Source organism: Haliotis rufescens, unplaced genomic scaffold (genome assembly GCF_023055435.1).
Source record: "Haliotis rufescens isolate VD_foot unplaced genomic scaffold, xgHalRufe1.0.p SCAF_20, whole genome shotgun sequence".
Lineage (NCBI taxonomy): Eukaryota > Metazoa > Mollusca > Gastropoda > Lepetellida > Haliotidae > Haliotis > Haliotis rufescens.
Genome location: NW_025963891.1, coordinates 15,613,011 through 15,632,700, shown reverse-complemented (window position 1 = coordinate 15,632,700; position 19,690 = coordinate 15,613,011).

Below are 19,690 nucleotides of genomic sequence, written 5' to 3'. Positions count from 1 at the left end.
GCCACATGATATGAATGCTGTGTAATGCAAATATGTATTTCGTCATGTTGTTTTTTTGTTTGGTTTATTGTTTAACGCCGCACTCTGCAATATTCCAACTATATGACGGCGGTCTGTACATAGTCGAGTCTGGACCAGACAATCCAGTGATTAATATCATGAGCATCGATCCACGCAATTGGGATCGATGACCTGCATCAACCAAGTCGGCGAGCCTGACCACCCGATCCCGTTAGTCGCCTTTTACGACAAACAGAGTCACCTTTTACTGCAAGCATGGGTTGCTGAAGACCTATTGTACCCCGGAATCTTCACGGGTCATTTCGTCATGTTCTGGAAAGAGTTTTATCGCTTTTACCATATTTACCCATTGAGACTGGTCCATGGCATGGAATACCTTGAGAAGATGGACCAATGATGTTATTCGGCTGCAGTTGGAGACAGGTTTCATTATCTCTTTATATTTGAAGCTCTTCTCCAAAAAAGAATTGATTTCATTCCTAATGTATTTAGCATCTGGCCAAAATGTCTAAAATGTGTAAACTACCTAACGTAAATGGACATAAGAACTTTGGCCAGATTAATTGTACAACTGTACAACTGTGATTGTGTCATTTACAGTAACACATCAGATGATGATTAAATTATTCGCTTTTAGAATGTTTGAATACATACAGTAAACTACGGTTATAACGAACTCAAAGGGACTTCCAATTTTTGTTCGTTATAACCGTTACGGTAGTTCGTTATAAGCATATATACAGCATAACTACAGCAAATAGTCGGGAACAAAAAAGTAAGTTTGTTATATCCGTCAGTTCGGTATAAGCCTGTTCGTTGAAACCGCAGTTTACTGTATCAGTTTTTACAGACCATTTTCTATCTTGACAATGCACGTCAGCACTCGACGGGACATCAGTTAAGTTTGTTTGTTGTTTAACGCCGCAGTCAGCAATAGTCCAGCTATATGACGGCGGTCTGTAAATAATCGAGTCTGGACCAGACAATCCAGTGATTAATATCATGAGCATCGATCCACGCAATTGGGATCGATGCCATGCATCAACAAAGTCAGCGAGCCTGACCTCCCGTTAGTCGCCTTTTACGACAAGCAGAGTCACCTTTTACGGCAAGTATTGGTTGCTGAAGACTTATTCTACCCCGGATCTTCACGGGTCTTTTTACGGCATGGGTTGCTGAAGACCTATTCTACCCCGGAATCTTCACGGGTATCACACAGTTGGGATACGATGACATGCATCAACCAAGTCAGCGAGCTTGACCACCCGATCCCGTTAGTAGCCTCTAACGACAAGCATAGTCGCCTTTTATGGCAAGCATGGGTTGCTGTAGACATCAGTTAAGTCTGAAGCATAGAGCACACTCGGTTTCTTGCCAATGTATTGTTGATAATTCATAATTATCGTATCGTTGTGTGAAATTATTAAAGCTCAAAGATCATTTTTCCATTATCCTCCCATTCATGCTTTTGTTGTTTGTTGTAATGAAAGACATTTTGAATGAAACTTTTCTTTCAGTGGCGAGTCAATAATGACGGTAGAGGGTGATTTGTTCAACTGACGCTATTAACTGGCCTTTCCGCAATATAGATATATAAAAATGTCTGATTTTGATTTTAACAATAGTATTACATTTGTGATAATTAATAGGATATCATACTTTATATGATATCAGGCAACATGAAAATTTAATTTGGTCTTAAATTGAAGCTCGTGTAATATTCAACAATTATTGCCAGTACGTAGATTAAGAGAAGGGCAGTCGATGGTTCGCCATCACAAAATTTAGGTTAGGTGATGTTATTTATCACCTGTGTATTTCAAAACGTATATAACTCGTTTTCACGCCTTTCGAAAAACATATCTAACGGGGATTCGTCCAATGATCCATATCAACAATTAATGTGGAACTAATCTGACCATTCATTACTCGGAATCTTACGAGACCTTTAGTATAAATGGCATTTATCGTATTTGGATTCGTTTTTCCAATATCCACAAGTTAGGATATGAGGTGAGGTGAAATGGGGTTTAACGTATCGTCCAAGATTATTTTCACTTATATAGCGACGTGCATGCATAGGTGTGTGTGTGGGTGTGTGTGTGGGTGTGTGTGTGTGTGTGTGTGTGTGTCTGCTTGTACTAGTCCGGACTGATGCCGATTTATAGTGATGGCACACTGAGATACCATGCCGCAGTTTAACATGAATACCCCACTCAGACACAGTATACTGACTCCGTGCCGCTCACTCCTTGTTTTAGCCCCTTAATGCCGAGTGCCAGACAGGGTAACAACAAGTACCATCTTTTAGCGGTCGGGGATCGAACCCAGGACCTTCCGCTCTCCAGACGGACGCTCTACCACTAGACCACGGAGGCGGTCAGTTAGGATATGACGAACTATTTACGTTTTAATATGCCCATCTATGATGGCTGTTTGAAGAGGTCCCATTCTTTCTTGTAGTACTGTACAATGACCCGTCCATGGACAATGTGCAGTGGCGTTTTGGCAGGCACAGTAATCCCGCCCACACAGACCCACCCCGAAATCTTGGATGTTAACGTTTGCATGATATTCGTTAGCAAGCCCCCAGAAATGCCAACTCCTATCCAGAAAGTCCCGGGTGAATCTGGACATATCTGAAAACATTACACGAGACCATCCCCCAGTTTCTACGCTCTAAATACCACTGGCGTCTGGCTAGAATGTGTCGATTTGTTAACAGTGGTATAGCGAGCATGGGGATTATCCACATTCAGACGAGTTCGGAAACCGTTCTATCTCTGGCAGGCACTTTTCAATATCGATCTTTCTTCTTAATTGTAATCTATATTGTGTTATCACTGTCAAGTTCTTTTGTAATAACTTCCCATTCAGGATCCAAGCAACTGACACAGCTGCTGCGAGGACCTCGTCGTGGTTATATATGTATAATTATACTGAATATGGGTGTGGCTAGCCATTGTGTTTAACAAAGGAATTTTGCAAGTCGACATAAGGTGATTACTGACACGATTTTAATGACGGGAAACTTGATGCCAAAGACAAATCTAGGATGGTTTAGTATGTACAACATCAATATGACATCCTAAAATGGAAATCTGACACGCGAAATTGATTTTTTAGTCGATGTGACCATGCTGAAACGTTAACAAGGTCTTAACACTACCATCAGGAATTTGTCCATTGCGAGAATACCAAAATATCGATTTAAAATAAATTTGGCCTTAAAATAGTGAATGTTAGGATGGTCATCCATCTGTTCCATCGGGGTACAGTGACGAGAAACAGGCCGGGTTACATAGCCTGACCACTATCCGATCTTCATCTTGGTCGGCACTTACAACAAGCACATGAATGAGGTCAGGTCACAGAACCTGACCACTATCCGATCTTCATCTTGGTCGGCACTTACAACAAGCACATGCATGAGGTCAGGTCACAGAACCTGACCACTATCCGATCTTCATCTTGGTCCTCACTTACAACAAGCACATGAATGAGGTCAGGTCACAGAACCTGACCACTATCCGATCTTCATCTTGGTCGGCACTTACAACAAGCACATGAATGAGGTCAGGTCACAGAACCTGACCACTATCCGATCTTCATCTTGGTCGGCACTTACAACAAGCACATGCATGAGGTCAGGTCACAGAACCTGACCACTATCCGATCTTCATCTTGGTCGGCACTTACAACAAGCACATGAATGAGGTCAGGTCACAGAACCTGACCACTATCCGATCTTCATCTTGGTCGGCACTTACAACAAGCACATGTATGAGGTCAGGTCACAGAACCTGACCACTATCCGATCTTCATCTTGGTCGGCACTTACAACAAGCACATGCATGAGGTCAGGTCACAGAACCTGACCACTATCCGATCTTCATCTTGGTCGGCACTTACAACAAGCACATGCATGAGGTCAGGTCACAGAACCTGACCACTATCCGATCTTCATCTTGGTCGGCACTTACAACAAGCACATGAATGAGGTCAGGTCACAGAACCTGACCACTATCCGATCTTCATCTTGGTCGGCACTTACAACAAGCACATGCATGAGGTCAGGTCACAGAACCTGACCACTATCCGATCTTCATCTTGGTCGGCACTTACAACAAGCACATGCATGAGGTCAGGTCACAGAACCTGACCACTATCCGATCTTCATCTTGGTCGGCACTTACAACAAGCACATGCATGAGGTCAGGTCACAGAACCTGACCACTATCCGATCTTCATCTTGGTCGGCACTTACAACAAGCACATGCATGAGGTCAGGTCACAGAACCTGACCACTATCCGATCTTCATCTTGGTCGGCACTTACAACAAGCACATGCATGAGGTCAGGTCACAGAACCTGACCACTATCCGATCTTCATCTTGGTCTGCACTTACAACAAGCACATGCATGAGGTCAGGTCACAGAACCTGACCACTATCCGATCTTCATCTTGGTCGGCACTTACAACAAGCACATGCATGAGGTCAGGTCACAGAACCTGACCACTATCCGATCTTCATCTTGGTCGGCACTTACAACAAGCACATGCATGAGGTCAGGTCACAGAACCTGACTCACCTGACAGATGCAGCAGAAAAGCCTACTGTGCGGCAGTCAAAACAGAAAATGAAAATACATTCGGAAAGACGAACTTCCCTTCCCTTGCTGACCTAGAAATAGATACGTGAAAGAAGATAACTATTTGTATTTTATGAGAGGAATATTTTCACTTATTGTAACGACGTCCGTGTATATCAGTGAATAATGAGAGGATATATTGACTTGGCAAAAGAGGACGGCTACCCTTTTCTGGAAGATATCTAAGTTCATCGATGTCTTAGAAGGTGCATGTTTGTTGCAGTAAATAACAGCTGCAACATTATATTAACTAATACATAATTCTCATAATTCTTGAGATTAACCTCAACTTAATGTTGTTATTTCTTTATACAACAAGTACATAACGTATCGTCAGCGTCTAAAAGTTTTGGTATGCATACATCATGCATAACTAAGGGATTATGGCCTGAATCGCAAGAAAAAGAATGCAAGAAATCCAGGGGCCGACACCCAAGAACCATTATAACGTGTGGTACGTGGTGAAACCAGACTTTCACGAAACGCACAGGAAAAACAACTTGGATTACAGAAAACACAACACTCGTGTCACAACACTTTTTTCAAGTCAGAAATCACATACGGCCTCTGACATTTATGCACTTACAAGCTTGGCGCAATTGTACTTTTTTTAGAAGAATGGAGATTACGGCGTTTGTGCAGCTGTTTGGATGGCATCACCCTCTGGGCGTATCATAGTATTTACTTTGCATCTGTACAAGATCAACCTTGTTTTCGTATCCTTAATATTGTGATTAAGACCCAATCACATTATAATGTCTTCAGAAATAATAGACATTGTCAAATATATTGAAATTGTCGATGCAAGAGAAAAAACATTCTAGCTTATCCGACTAAACAGATGGCATTTGGTATAAAGGGCAAAATAATTGTGAAAATTATATGAATAGATCGCTTAAAATCCAACAGGTGTTTGCGAAAAGGGTGAGCACGCCTGGCGGCCTGTAAACAAAGAAGACAATCAAGTGCAAATGTGTAGTATTGGATATGATTCGTACAGCTGTTACACTCTTGATATCAATTACACCTTCCAGCTCTCAGTTGTCCTTACTCATCTGCTGAGTGAAATCAATATTGGGTTCTTCAGAAAGTACACATTTTCCACTTCTCCAAACCAAATGTTTCGTTACAATTCTAACATTCTATAAATAGCATATGTAGACCACTATTTACAGATATTATGTGTACACTTCCATATCCTATGGACAGGAAACGCTCAGCTTTTGGCAACATCTGCACTATTTGAGACCCGTTCAGATCCGGGTAGAGAATATATCTTCAGCAACCAATTCTTGCCTTAAAAAGAGGACTAGGCTTGTCGTTAGAGGCGACTAACGGGATCGGGTGGTCAGGCTCCCTGACTTGGTTGATCCTGTCATCGTATTGCAATTGCGTGGATCAATGCTCATGATATCAATCACTGGATTGTCTGGGCCAAACTCGATTGTTTACAGACCGCCGTCATACAGCTGGACTATTGCTGAGTGCGGCGTTAAACAACAAACAAACAAACAAATCCACTATTTGATAGTGGAATCGTACAATGGACTTTTTGCAGATGTTTCTTATGAATATGGAAATGGTTTCTTCGGTTGTATTTAGAATATGAATGCGGGGTAACGTAACCGTTGTCTCTGCTGTTATGTGTGACACTGCGTCTCGCAATGTGTTTTGCAGTTGTGGTTATAACTGATGATGAAGCAAACGAAAGCAAATCGGCGGCGTGGTCTCAAATAACTGCATTTTACATCATCGTGCAAAATTAATGAATTTGTAACTAAATGAAAATTACTAAAATCCGTTATATTGCAGTTATGTTTTTAACGCCATTATTTCTCATCGGGGAATGCTAGTCACGACTAATTCGTTTTGTTCTGTCACGCTTTAAAGTCAGGTTGACCTTAAGTAATGAGTCGCCCCACAGACGTCTGTAACAAACAAGTGTATGGAATTGCGCCATAGTCACCTGCCCTCAAGGCTTATAGACTGGAAAGGGTGCCATGATATGGGTCATATAAACAGTCTCCAAACATTGGGCAAACTCTGACATTATCTCAAGCTACAATGTCTATCGATGTAAAGTTCTGGTTTTTTTATCACATACTGTTCATAAGATGCTTTAAGATAGTTGAAAGTAGTTAAAAAGGGCAGATAAATATCCTGAGAGCAAAGTATGACAATACCAACAAAAACGCTAAGTCTCATGAATATATCTTTCGCAGGTTCAAAAAGGAAATCTCGTGGCGTTTGAACAACATAACGCATTAGCACAAAGGGTTTCTCCATTACGCTAGGGACAAAGGTATGTGCCATGTTTTCTTGAAACAATGTGACATGAGTTAAATCCTGGATTATAACATTTAAGATGCTAGGCTAAAAGATCAAAGGCGCCGAATGTGCCGCGATAATGTACACTTTGTGAATTACGTCATAATGCCCTGACGTCACGACGCTGTTTACATTATCTGCTCCGTGAACTAACGTATTCTTTTGGTAACACCTTTCCGTCACTACTGTCAAGCAAGATGCCGCATCCACATAAGCATTGATCGGTGAAATATTTTCTTTAAACTTGTCGAATAATTGAATATTTTGCCAATGAAGAAATATAACAATATGAAGTCAGCCATCTCTCATATAGCGGTGTTTTCCCAAACATATAGAAACCACGGTGTCCGTGCCACGGCAGACACAAAGTTGTCTGAGGCGGGCGCTGGTGCCCTAGGAATTATGGCTGTCTTAAGATACAGATATGACATATTAATAAGGCGTTTCATAACCACATGCACACCTGCTGTTCAGTGTAGGGCATTTAGCGAGATGCTGCAGTCAAACAAAACGGCATGTTCGTCCAACGGCGACGCACAATCACGTCGGTTATGTTATCATGTAGTGCATCAAACAGTGTAAACACGTATGTCATGGCTTACAGATGTTTCAGTTTGCTGGCACTAATGGTGGCACTAATGTTCTGCTGCAATTTTTACGACAGAAAACATGAATTCACAATAACCGGCGACACCGAACGTCGGCTATGTTTACATGTGTTAGCGGAGCCCCACAATGCACTTTTGGAATAACGTAAGCAATTATTACACAAACTTAGATATGAATCCTTCCTTTTGCTTCTTGAGGTTATGGATAATCACACACTGAGCGGATAATAAAATGTGATTTAGTTAAACCACGAACCATCATTTTTTGTCGTGTTTTGTTATGTTCAGAATGTACTTTGTCTCTTTACGTCCGGATATAGGATATTAGGTGGAACAGCCCAACAGTCAGCCCTGTCTGATGATTTTCAATTTGAGGCACCGCTTATTACAAGTTTCTTTTCAAACCCGTCTCTTATAAAACTCAAGGGTGGTCTGAAATTCGGCGTCTGAACTATTGTAACGTCAAAGAAACGTCTTCGTGCGTTCACTGAAGTAGTTCCAGGCAAAACTATTCTTTATTACACTATTCATAGGGCTAGAAAAAACTTTATTTCTTAAATTTATGTCGATTGTTTTGCGTTTGCATTGTAGTGTGCTAGTTCAAAGATGATTTGGGTAAATCCTATTCACTTCAGTATGATACATTCATGGACTTTCGTGTATTTTGAGTATTGTAACACGATGTTTGTCATCAGACAAGATGCTTATAAGACATCTCCTACAAAACGTATCTCTGTCGACACGATGGACAAAGAGAGTCCTCTCTTGCACAGATACCGCCAGATAATCAGATAAAAACTGGCTCCTAGAAGAAATCCATCTGCAGATCCTAATCGGAATTCAGGCAATTAAAAAGTAACTGCTATTTCTTATTACATAATATCATGCAATACTGTCCCGCTGTAAAACGACTGAAACAGTTGTTGACTGTGATGTGAAAAGCTCATGAAGCATTATTTACCCTTACTTGGAAAAAATACAACATACACATACTTGTATCGTCAACAGACATGAATTATATATCAATATTATTGCAAGTTATGCCCTGAATGAGACTAAAAGAGAAGGTATTGCGTCAACAGTTTGGAAGATGGGGTCAGTTGTTCAGTATTCGATCAACCATCAATACTGAAATCAGAACATGAAGACCCTTCTAATTCTTCTGACATCTTGAATACAACAATGTTCTCCTTGTCGGACGTTGACACAAATTTATTGGCAGTACAACATTCAATAGCAATATGTAATTTGATGGCAGTGGTCAGTATCAAATACAATATTCGGTGGTAATCGCAAAAGTCAGTGATGAAATTGTTTATTCAACCAGCAGCGACAGTGGTAAAGCTTCCGAGATGGGCTATGCAGCTGCAAGGAATCAGGGATGATGAGCGATCCACACATGAAAGCTGGTTCCGATGTGATTAAAATATGCAGGAGATAAGTAAACACCCTCTTATCCCACTTAATGCACACCCTAACAAGCTACTGGAAATTTCTATACGCTGTACACTGATCACTGTCCAAACACAATGCAACGAGCGTCCACCGAAACCCAACAGAAACAATGCAACACTGCTAAGATCATTGTTAAACAATAAAATACACTGCCAAATAGTTTGATTTAACAAATACATGTAACACTGTTGTAGGCTTGATCTTAGCATGCCACTGTCCCACGGTTTGGGTGTGAATGATCGCTAAATCGTTCCTTTTATGGCCATATCTTTGTATGTTGGCATACTGTAAGTTTGACGTCAAAATCAAGTTCCCGTGATCTGGGTTCTGTAGCGCGTTCATTACTCAGCAAATTGTTTTGGTTGTGTTTGATTTTCAACCATTTTGTAACACTACTCGGGGTTTGGACCCAACGTGTCCACATTTCAGTTTGGTAACGTTTCTTCGTCAATTTACATCAAAAGTTATGTCCATCATCCACAATCTTAGTAATTGAAAAGTACATTCCTCGAGCTGTTATGAGTACAAACATATCAAGTAGGCCAGTGTTCTGCCAATTTGAAGAAAACTCCACACTGTGCTTTTGCTATGCTTGGTGTTGTAACAAAAATGTTTCATTACACTGCAATTTTCCATGTTCTGTTTTCCAATCAAATACATCTATACTCTTTTAGTGGACAGTGAAACAATGATACCATTCTTACCATATGTTCAATGTTCAATGTGAAATCTCAGCTCGCTTTTATCAAGAAAAAAGGCTCAGCTTCTAAAACAAACATTCTACCAAACAAACTGAGCATCAAGTGAATGACGACTTATACACAGGTGGAGGGTTATACCATGAAACATGGATGACAAGAAGCTTGCAGTAATTGTGGTATTATATGCAATTTTCCGGAGAAATAATGGTCGTTGCTTTTGAGGATATCGCCTGAATTTCCTTGTTACAAAAATAATACGTACACGTATTTTCTGTATATGATAGTACATAATAGTACATACACATTTACACACGCAGATGAACGTGCAAGGTGAAAGGTTACAGTAAGCATCATACACTCAAATGCGAGAATTCAAAGGGATTCCCCCTCGCTCTCAACGAAGTTTTCCATTTTGCAGAGCGCTGTTCAGAAGCCCAGTTTGTTTGGTCGCTGGCGCTAATTGGCTTCTGCTGATTACGAGGGCAAATTAAAATGGCGCCGGCTAGACGACTGAAAGTTGGAGTGTTGTTTCCCTTTAAAGATCTTATTTCAAATCCTGTAGACAATCAACAAGTGCTAATTATGTTAATGGAAAACCTGTTTCCCTGAGATACGTGATACCCAGCAGAATTTAGTACACAGAAAATCCGCCATGAAAGAATCAATAGAAATTTCCGGAATGTGTTTCTTAACAATGATTGCAACGAAAAAGCAACATCCCTCTCCAAGTTGTCATGCAATTTCGTGCCAATCATAATTATATCTGATATTCGTCAATATGGTTCTTTAACATCTCACTCGAAGCTATACATGTGAAGACAAACATGAAAGCTAAGTTATATTGAGCGCTGTTACGTCTGTTATTATAAGAAATATTTCACTCATCAACTCATCGAAATACAATTTCCTGCACATATCTAATTAGAGGAGAAATGTGCCCTTTAAAATATAGGTCCCATTAACTTATACGTGTCACAAGAGGCGACTAAAAATGTCAGGTGGTCCGGCTCGGTGACTTGGTTCATTGAATGTCATCGTAGTCAACTGTTCACCTGAAAAAAAAACACGAGAACCCATGGTACAAGTCAAAGTGCAGACATATGTTTTGGCATGCTGCTTCAAATTTGGAAATGGCCACCTTAAAACCATTCGAAAGCTTTACAAAGACCCTGAATATCGTAACCCTAATCAAACAACTTTTGTCAAATTTCAGTTATTAACGACAACAGGGACAGCCCCTTTACTTCTTGTAACATATGTGTGTGTCAACATGTGCGTTAATATACGTATCTACTTGTCCTTACTGATTAATATATCAGCCTGGGTCTATGTTTGTGCTGGTGGACCGAAGTCTCCGAGTCTCATAAGCTCAGTACCATATAATTATGTTTTATGCTGAGTCAACGACAAAATGAGGACCGAGACATTAAAAGTGCCCACCACCACCACCCACAGCCACTACCAACAAGAACATATTTCTTGAACGTTTTTCTTTACTTATAATCAGCAGAATATGGTTTGAACAAAGTCAGTAAGTGCGCTATGTTGCAATTGTGTCGCTGGATTTTCTGCTCTTTCTCTAGATTTTCTGGTTTGTTAAACAGGCTGCCACTGCATGGCAGGAGAACTGTTCTCTGGCCTCAGGCAACAAACACATACTTTTCATGCAAAGTTACTGGTAGGGAAGGACATGCTTACCCTTTTCACGAACAGTTGGTGCCATAGCTAATTTTCAGGGATCCATTCATATAATGTTACTGCTACATGTATTCTGCCTTTTGCGCCCATTGCCATCTCTTTCGGTGGATAATTGAGACTGGTTATTCTCTGGCATTGACGTTTTATAGTATATTGTGGTACCTGGTACACCCTATATGTCATCGTATTCGTGCATGACATTCCTTATTGTATGCGCACGCCGTGCTGTAATTGGAATACTGTTGAAAGCGGCGTTAAACCCATGTCACTTACTCACTAGCGTATGCTCAGTGTTCCATATGATGTAGTGTACACCACAGTCTTATGACGTGTGGTACATCACGTTATATATGGCTTATCCTTGAGACGTATAGTACATCGCCTTATCTATGACTTATTGTACACCAGGGGGGCACGGGTGGCCCAGTCGTCTAAGGCGCCGCGATTCCCTGTGCAGAGTTGAGAGTTGCGTCCCTTGGGCACGCCAGAAGTCTATGATTGTGGGTTCGAATCCCGGTTCGCCCCGATTATGTTTCTAGGTTTGTCAGCACCATACCCGTGCTCGTGGATTTCACCGAAGTGGTAAACGTCTTAGACCTGCATCACTTCGGGCTTTCCTCCAACATTAAGCTGACACGCCGCGATATAACTGGAATACTGTTAAAAGCGGCGTTAAACCAAACTCACTCACTCACTCACTCACTATTGTACACCATAATCCTTATGACGCATAGTACATCACGTTATTTATGGCATATGATTATAACCGCAATGGGTGTAGCCTATTGCACGTCGAGTCCTCTATTGATTATTGTGCACCGTAATCTTTACGACATATAGTAAAAGTTATTCCCATATTGGCAAAGGCACACGAATTTCCTTTTGACTTATTACACATAGCAATCCCTGTGACTGATGGCACATTGCATTCTTAATGGCTCATGGTGAACCGAGTTCATTTTGAATAGCGCACGCCACATTCAATCTTCACATTTCCCTGGAGCTGGATGTGTTACAGTAACATAACAACGGATGGCTAAAACGCAGTTGCAAATCAATTATTTCTCTGACTTGTTTGGGTAGACCAGCCTACATGTATGCAGGTGTCAAATTCAAGTGCATATTTTGTCTCAGACATATTTTTCCATGCTAACAATCGACCTGAACAAACAAGACTAATTTCTAGTCCTGACATTTAACATGCATGCATCGGAAATGAGGATCATGGACTCAAATAATATTTTTAGGCTTTTAATGATGACGTTTGATATCTCTACGGATGTGGTTTCATCCGTGTGTGTTTAGTCTAGGACCAGACATTCCTTTCATATTGGGAGCTCACTTTCATCGTTGGAATTCATTTGAATAGAAAGAATAATCAATGAGGGAGTGTTCCAGGAATTATAGCAGAGGTGTTACTCGTTTTTATTATGAGAATGACAAAAGTATTTCCGGGTTAGAACAGATAACAGTGTAATGAAGAGTGTTCAACATTTTATAGTGTCAGGTGAAATGTTGCAATGCAATAAAACCGCCGTAAATAGAAGGCAATGTTTTTACAGAAGTATTCTGACTGTGTACTCCTGTCTCACACATCAATTATTTAAACAGCCCAATCCAACATACCTCAATGGGTACATGGTAATGTAATGTAGTATTGCAAATCGTTCCACAATTCTATTAACATTTATCGTGTTAATCGTGCCTCGTACAAAAAATATATAAGCGGTGGTGTCCCCCCTTGTCTCTTGTGTCCGTTTACATACGGTCCTATACGAACTCATCGCCTAACGCGATACACAATGTCAACATAACCTATACAAACAGAATATCTGACTAAAGGGATGGCATCGACGTAACAGTTTCCAGAACAGTTTCAACTTCCAGAGAAGACTATGATGAAGCATCAAACAATGACACACTGTAACTTGGGTTTGTGCCAATCACAATATTATGTTTTATTCACCAATTGCAATATCATTCTGAGAAAATGTTTCTGCCGGTGCCACACAATGAAAGTTGAAAGTTCTATTGATTGACAAGAAGTTCATTGATCAAAACAAATATAGTTGGCCATTAAACATCAGGTATCACAATTTATTGGATAAATAATGTCGTCTCGTAAACCAGTTCAATCGGGTCTCTGGAATTTATATTTCATATTCAACTTTTGATGACATCTTTGTTCCATAAAGATTATACATGTGATTATACACTTGTGTTAATTGTTCTGTTTATTCTGGGCATGTATTGCATCGCGAATACTTGATCTATTTTGAAATACAATACCAGATATTATGTTTTATTATAGTATTAACTTCCAGAGAAGACTATGATGAAGCATCAAACAATGACACATTGTAACTTGGGTTTGTGCCAATCACAATATTATGTTTTATTCACCAATTGCAATATCATTCTCTGACACAATGAAAGTTGAAAGTTCTATTGATTCACAAGAAGTATTAATGATCACAACAAATATCGTTGGCCATTAAACATCAGGTATCACAATTTGAAATACAATACCAGATATTATATTTTGTTATAGCTTTAAATATTAGATTCACAACGACAGCGACAACTGCACAATCTACCTGGGTTAAAATAAAGTTCTAAATGTGTCGTTCTCCACTGTCTCAAGATATTATCTTGATATTTAGAGTCATGTTCGTCTTATGAAACAGAACTAAAAAATAATATTGAAACCAGTCATTTTTCCTTGACTACGCGTCTGGTGAACTTTATTATTATGTATTATTTATGTTATTTGGTTGAGCAAGACGTATTTTGATATTGAAACTTGCCCCAATGTGTCGCAAAACGAATATATTTCTAAAACTTTTCTTTCTTTTTCTTACAAACAGCAGAACATTTGCACTTGTACACAGCAGACCTTATTCAAAATTAGCTTATCGTTTTTATTAGTTTCAGCAAAATCAGTGAGTGCACTATCGTGTCACTGGATTTTCTAGTTCATCGATCACTTGATTGTCTGGTTTGTTTACAGGCCGACAGACGCATGGCAGGAGTACTGCTATGCGGCGTCAGGCAGTAAATACTTCCTTTTAACGCAAATTGTGTAAATGGCGAGTGATACCGGTCGGGCAGTACATGCTTACCCTTTTCGCCAACAACTGGTGTCATCACTGATTTTCAGTGGTCCAGTGTTATTTTCACAGCTATTTTTCCCTCTACGCCAAATGGAATCTGTTTCGGGGGATAGTCAAGACTAGTTATTCTTTTGCATTGAAGTTTTTTATATCATATTGATCGGTCGTGTGAACTAAAATCAACGATTAAAAGATAAAAAAAATTAAAACGGCAACGATGCGCTATTTTCTTTATATCAAAATGATCACGCAATCGCAATGAACACAATCAATATAACGACATATTCAAGTTATATGGAATGCTTTGTGTAGAGTGTGAGTCTATTTCTAACGTCCCGAGCTATGATTTGCTGGAATATTGCTAACAGCGGCTTAAAGCCATACTCACTCACACACTTTGTGTAGGGCTAAAATCAACAGAACTAATAGATGGCTGCACGACAAAGCATGTGTTGATTGTCAATATACTTCAAGCACGTACAAACGAAAACGAAAAGTGCATATTCCACCCAGGAGTGATCACAAATGGATCAGAATTAGGTTGATATTAACCAAGAGAGGGATAGCTATGCTAAGTGTATATTTAACTCAAAAAGAGCAGTTACGCTCGAAACTGTTACACCAAAAATAGTGTCCAAAACCAACAGAAGACAAATTCACTGAAACGCAATCTCAGGAGCAACTGCACACTTTAATTACAGTAGTGAAGCGTAACATAAGATTTTAAACCGGGCATGATCTGAAGGTACCTTTTAAAACTTCAACAAAGAATAGATAGTTTGAATCACTGTAAAATATTTCGTTGTGATACCCCATCCTTTACGGCCGATCAGACTCGATAGTGGGATATTGAAAAACGTACAATTTCTGTTTATTATATAACAACACTTAAAATAAGAACACTGAAGAGTTTCACCAGTGACATTCATTCTGACATCTCCGATTTCCGGTATCCCTTAAGGCATCGCTCGGTCACCTTTTCTGTGCATGTTCCATGCTATAGACAAGCAAATTTAATCTTTACAAATCATTTGCATTGTCAAGGGGTCACGGATACACATCAAACACAATCATCTCGATTGCGCTGGGATCGCCAACCAGTGTGGGTCTAAAATTGTTATCCACGCTGCACAGGACCGGTGTATACTTTAGAAGAAAATAAATGCCTTCGTAATATGTTAATAATAGTCACGTTCAAATTGAGATATTGGCAGCATGTTGTATATCAAACGGAGGCTGTCATTACGTCGATCAAAGGTCGTTATGAAACATGTCGATGTTCTTGGACAAGAATATATAGCAATGTATGTGCAAGCTCAAAAATAGTATTCTGATTAATGTGGTATGTCCCGTCTTTTTACATCAAAGAAGAGACAAAACGATATATTCAGAAGTAAATGATAATGTATGTACATTCTTATAACATAGTCGCAATATGGAACGGGTTTTGTCGCTTTTGTTTTTTTCTTATTATTAATGGTTTTACTCAGGATGTTTTTTCATGCGCTCAATCCGGATGCTCGGGTTTCTCGGTATTTACATGCATATGTAGGGAAATGTCGCATATTCATGAACATGCACTCACTAACCTCTGTTCATTCGATTAACATTTTGGTGTTAAGTATATTATATGGGTTGCACTTCTCTGTGTTTTCATTTGGTTGAATTTGAAAAACGAGCCAACCATATGTGCAAACGTTTTTAACCAGTGATGCCAGCGACACCTAGTCTGCTACTCCTTTTCGTCAAAGGGACTAACTGCTTCCAATTCCGCAATTTTGTAAAATTGTTTTTGAATGAAGTACGCCAGACAAATGTGACAAGAACCATTTACCACACCAACATGTGAAAATGTGTCACAAATTATTCATTAAACTAGCACATGTATTGATGCATCAGCTAGTGAAATGATCAAGTGTACTGAAAATACGAAGTGATCAAGTACAACCAATGAACGATAGCTACCAGACAAATAAAATAGTATGAAACATTCAAATTGACAACCATGCGATGGGGGTTAACCATGCATACATTTTACAATACAAACTGGTAAATTAATCAGCAATAAACCTAAAGGATTGAGCTAAAGAGAAAGATAACCCTCTTACGTGCTAGCAATGCATCTCATAACGGAAATCACAGCTTGAGCAGAAATTAAACTGAACAGGACTTACAAGCACGCGGTTGCACAATCCCTTGTTATATTAACCAACATCAGAGCCATGCGTCTAATTACCAGTCAGTGCACTGGTTGTCAAGGAAGGTAGTGACGGTATTACCTGGAATAGAAACCTCAAATAGAGACGGAATCGATCAGGTAATACATGACACGGTTTATCGCTTTCGCAAGACTCCAAGCCAAGGAAAATATATATCTGTGGGGGTGGACGACTGCATAACAGTGTGACCAAGTAGCAGCGTCTCGTGTGACCTTCCGTTGCAGACAACGTCAAGAAGTAATATGGGAGCGCCACAAGACAAAATATCATTTACACCATGCTTCTGGCTCGTTGCTGTGGTTACCTTCGTGAAGGTGAATTGTGAGATGCCAGAGAACGCACCTTCGTATTTAACCTGTTCTTAAATCTGTTCTCCGCATTTAGGATATGACGTCAAGTGTCTGTTGCTTCCGATCCAGCACAAGACTCAAAGAAACGAACGATATCAATTTAAATAAGTTGTGAAATTGTTAGCACAAATGTAGAGGTGCATTATAACTCATATATATTATTCTAAGAAATTCTGGAAAGGAATAATTTTAAAATAAGAAGGTTACATGTAACCAACAATATAATATCCATCATAATGTGATATTCTCTCATCTCGTATTGAATATATATTTTTCTCTTTTCATGTTTTCCCTCCTAAGTTTCATAACAAAAGATGTACATCAACAGGTTATGTTAGAACTAAGTATATTCAATTTGCAGTTATCTGATGGTTAGGATATTTCATACACAGAGGACCCAGTGAAATCAAGGGACAGGTGACCAAGCTGTCTAAATTTAATGTGCTAAATTGCGTCACTTAGCGGTGCTAGGTTCAGATGATTGTTGGTTCGAATTCGTTCCGGCTTACAACAATGGAAGTGATGCAATCGCTTTGTGTTAGTTAGCCCTGGGCATTGTTCTTGGTTTGCACGGCACCTGTATTCGTGGGTTTCTTCGCTGTGTATCTTAACGGGTTGACACACAAGCTGACACACCCTGGTATAACTAATACTACTTTCGAAAGTATGTAACACTCAATTCAAACACTCATCCAAGTTTTCAACGCGCTAAACAATACTTTTCTTTTTATTCTTTTCTCAGTGTACCGGTCGTTGGACAGAAGAACAGACACCTTCAACAGGATGGGAAAATCTTAATGGAAAAACTGGCCTGCCGTGATGCTTCCACTGAGTGTGGAATTACCTCCCTTGGAGTTTGGAGATCTCCGCTGTGAGGAGTTGGCTTCTTTATCAAATTCCGGCACAAAATACATTATTTTCGTCACCTCCAGGTAGCAGTTTCTAGAAGGCTGACTGTACCTATACAAGGGCGAGAAGAGGGCAATTCGAGACCTTCCATCTACGACCTGTTTTGTGTTGTATCTTCTTACAAGATACCTTTAGGAAAACGCCGAATTTTCTCCCTGTTTTCAAAACTGATTCCTGTATTCAAGAACTCATTCAATACTTTCATGTGTGACAAATACTAGACATTCGTGAGTGCACTGACTTTTGTAATAGGACATTATTTTTTTTACTGCTGCCACATATTTGAGGCATTATATTGCACCTTATGATTGTAAACCAAATCCTGTGTATCTTAATATAATTTGTTGATTCTTCATTGATCGTGCGTGGATATGTACTGATTTAATCATTTAGTTTTGTACATACCGATTTCTAGATTAATCTAGATCATTTCGTTCGGGAATCAACACGTTACACAATAAACAAATGAATTGATTTCAATGACATTGACTCTGACATCTCCGTTTCCCGGTTTCCGGTATCCCTTTAGGCATCGCTCAGTTACCTTCTATGTGCATGTTCCACGCTTTAGACAAGCAAATGTAATATTTACAAATCATTTGAATTGTCAACGGGTCACGGATGCACATCAAACACAGTCATCTCGATTGCACTGGGATTGCCAACCAGCGTGGGTCGGAAGAGCATTATCCACGCAACAGGAGCATCACACATTTAGCGGTGACCGTCGAAGCAGTGTACGTTCTGATATGTGTATATTCTTCGACTGGCATTTTAACCATTCAGCCGCGAGCACACGAAGACAGGGAATATTTGTATTTCGTTGTCAAAAATATGTTCGCCGTATCGACTCAACAGATAAAGTTGATCTTTTCATGAGTGACACATCTACCACAACTGTTCTATTTATCACATCGTTTTAAATGATCTTCACGACCCGTCTCTGAAATTGTCATAAAGTTGTCCTGGCATACTGTGTTATTTCTGTCGAGTGTCACGTTGTGTTGTGTCACTCCAAAACGATATGCTAGCATATTCCCAGCCTTGTCTACCAAATAAGGGAAGGAGACAATGCACACAAACACATCTCAATATTTGAATCTGACATGTGTTGAATTTGGATGAGCACTATTTTAAATGAACTGACAGTAAAGCTTATTTCCCTGTATTTTTCATTATTCCCTTATTCGTTTCTATCAGTACATGTTCAACAAAGCTCTGTGTAAATTCTGAAGTTTGAAAATACAACATATACTACTGTTTTCTGAGTAACTTTCCTCCAAATGTTTCTACCCTTGTTGTGTCCTTGTGACATACAAGTTCGGACATCGTGTACATTAATATATCTGATTTCATTTAACTTATGAATCCACATGTTAGTATTTCAAAATTTAAAGCTGAAAAAATAAATCAAAGAGCATCTCTCCCACTCTGGATCAAGTTACGTTTTGTGACATAAGGTATAAGGATATGAAATGAACTTTCTTTCTTAAACTGATTATTTGGATTTTTTCGCAAAGAATTTCAGCAACTTTTCTTTCATTATGTATGCTACTTATTTATAACATCATGCATATATATCAATATGTATGCATGGATAATGATTAACAGGTTTTTTTTCTAGCATCAAATCCG